We start from the raw sequence: 2,860 nt of genomic DNA on the forward strand, positions 1-2,860 counted from the left end.
ACTTGTGTTTTGACAAGTTATACATTTTGTGATTCTTGAGAAATGTGATTTTAAAAATGAAAATTTTATTTGAAAATTTATAGTGTTACAAGTTGGTATCAGAGCCTTGGTTTAAGGGATTCAGATGTACTCTCGGGTATGTGTGGACTCAAAATGAGGATTTGAGAAAATTTTGTAAAAATAAATGATTTTTCTAAAACGAGTTAGAGGTTAAAGAGAAAATGAGACGGAGCAATGTGTACAATCAGTCAGAGCCCGAGAAGTGATTTCGCAAAATATCATTACTTGTTTACATTCTAAGATATTAGAGCTGCAAGCTAGAGGATAGGCTAGGTATTTCAGAAATTAGGGCTAGAGTTGCAAGATTCATGATGCCTTAGCTTAGGGGATGCTATTGATTGATATTATATGCTATTTGCTCTATGTATGGGTTGAGTAGGAGTGCGTAGTAGGAATCTTTTTGAGAGAGATTTGAGTAGAAGAGTAATCTAGGAGAGATACCTAGATGTGCATTTAAGGAATCTACTAAGAGGGTAGTTAGATACCTATGAGAGGTAGGGTTACATGAGTTTGGTGACGCCTTTTGAGTTGTGGATAGAGCAAGTGGAGTTGTAAGCTAGAGTGGCTTTTATGTGCTGGTAGAGGATATTTAATGCCCAAATGTTGCTTGCTTTGTGCTTTGTAGAACTCTTGATGATAGGAGTCAGCTACTAAGTGAATATGACGATGTTTAGGAGGTAGATGGTTGGCATCATGAGGAGTTCTTCAGTAGCTGATGGCAGGGAAATGTGAGAACCTAGGAGAGCCTAGGGAGTAATTTTAGTGCAACAAATACGTTGTTTAGAGGTGAGTATCGCTGGAGAGCGAGCAAGCGTAAGAGGATGGGTGATAACGAGAATCACACTATCTCCGCTTCTGGTGTGGAGTAGAAGGGATAACGAGCTTCTGGTTTCAGAGTTTGGAGGTAAACCCTGTGGGGGTAGCATATAGTTGTGATATTTTTTTCACTAGAGTATTTGTGGTATGTCTGCTGCGAGGTATTTATTATACCGTTAGAGAGTCATCATAGGGGATTGAGATGGATGAGAACAAGGATATGCCTTAGTGATTATAGTATTTAGCAACAGTTCCAGGTAATCAAGAGGAGTATATCAGGGCGGTGGACCTCATTGTCTACGTTGTGTATCGACCGTAAGGGTTGAGAGTCGTAACTAATTCGAGGCAGTCGAGATGTCCGGTGGTGTGTCGGTACGAGATTTTGGGTGACTAGAGGTAGTCACATTAGGGGGGGCACTCCGAGGTTTTCATCTGAGATTCGGGATACTTGGAATTATTTGGTCATTATCTGGACGGTCATCGAGTGTTGTGTGGTATGTTCCATGAGTTGGGAATGGTACAACGGGTGAGCCAGTCTGTAGTGTGGTCTATTTGGTATGTCAACGAACGGTGGTTCGAACCCTAAGTGGGGGAGAACAGGGTATTATGTAGGGAGGATTCTCAAACTGATGCGGTACAGAAGTTTGGGTTATGGGGTCAAGTGATAGTCAAGGCAACGTACAGAGCGAGATGATGCATGTTGCGCATGCTCAAGAGAGAATGAGTGTTTTCACAGAAGATGGCCGTTGGACAGTAATCCAATTAGGGTCTGTGTTTCTTCAGGTGTGTCGATGTTTGAGTTTCGAGACGGTTGGGTTGTTGAGGTCAAGATTCGATTCCTGAGAGATTGATAGTTCGATGTATAGATTGTTATTTGTACTCCAGGAAGGGCAGCAGTTGATTTGTCAATCAACTTCAGAGTCGGTATGAGTAGCTTCACATGGTAATGGCCAGTAGAGAATGGGGCTTTAGATTGTCGTCAATGTGTTCTCAGTCATGGACGATTCCTCCGTTCTTTGAATTATGAGTTAGAGTACTTCAAGGGTTCGAGTTGTGTGGGTAGAAGATTAGTGGTCATGGCAAGACATCGTGAGATTCTGTGATAGTGTATCGAGGTATATGAGTATGATGCCCTAAATTTTTGGATTACTATGAGACTTGGGTTTGTCAGACGGAAAGTGGAACATCAAGGGACTATATTTCCAGATGTGATACCATCAATTAATTGTCGCCAGACGGGGATTACCCAAGGGTGTGACTGTACTAAGGAAAATGCCTTGTCTACGACAACTTTCGTCAAGAGTAGTGATGCATAATCTGGGTAGGTGTGTGCACCTAACTATGTTGGACCACAGAGTATTAGATAGTAAACTCAATGTGGTGACAACTTAATGATGAGATTGTGGGGTGATAAGAGAGTGAGCGGATCTGGGTGGGAGTAATCACTTAGGACTGTCAGGGAAAAACCGTGGGGTGAGCCCATGGCGAGTGAGAGAATATTATAAGACTACGGAGAGTCGTAGTATACATGAGTCAGAGAGAGAGAGAGATAGAGTATCATATGACTACGGGGAGCCATAGCATATATGAGTCAGAGAGAGTATCGTATGACTGCGGTGAGCCGTAGCATACATGAGTTAGAGAGAGAGAGAGAGTGTGAGTGAGTGAGTGAGAGAGAGAGAGAGAGTATGAATGTGGGGAGCCGCAACATGCATGAGTGAGAAAGAGTATCGTAAGACTGCAGGAGGCCGTAGCATTCATGATTCAGTGTGTGTGTGTGTGTGTGAGAGAGAGAGAGTATCGTAAGACTGCGGGGAGCCATAGCATTCACCAGGCAGTGAGATAGTGTCATAGGACTGCGGGGAGCCGTAGCACTTGTTAGTCAGTGAGAGAGTGTTGTAAAACTGCATGGAGTCTTAACCTTTACTAGTTAGGGTGTGATGCAGAGGGGTTCTTAGGCCTGGGTAGCCTTGCCGAATGAGTT

Source organism: Lactuca serriola, chromosome 8, assembly GCF_051521515.1.
Source record: "Lactuca serriola cultivar US96UC23 chromosome 8, Lser_US96UC23_V15, whole genome shotgun sequence".
NCBI classification, from domain to species: domain Eukaryota; kingdom Viridiplantae; phylum Streptophyta; class Magnoliopsida; order Asterales; family Asteraceae; genus Lactuca; species Lactuca serriola.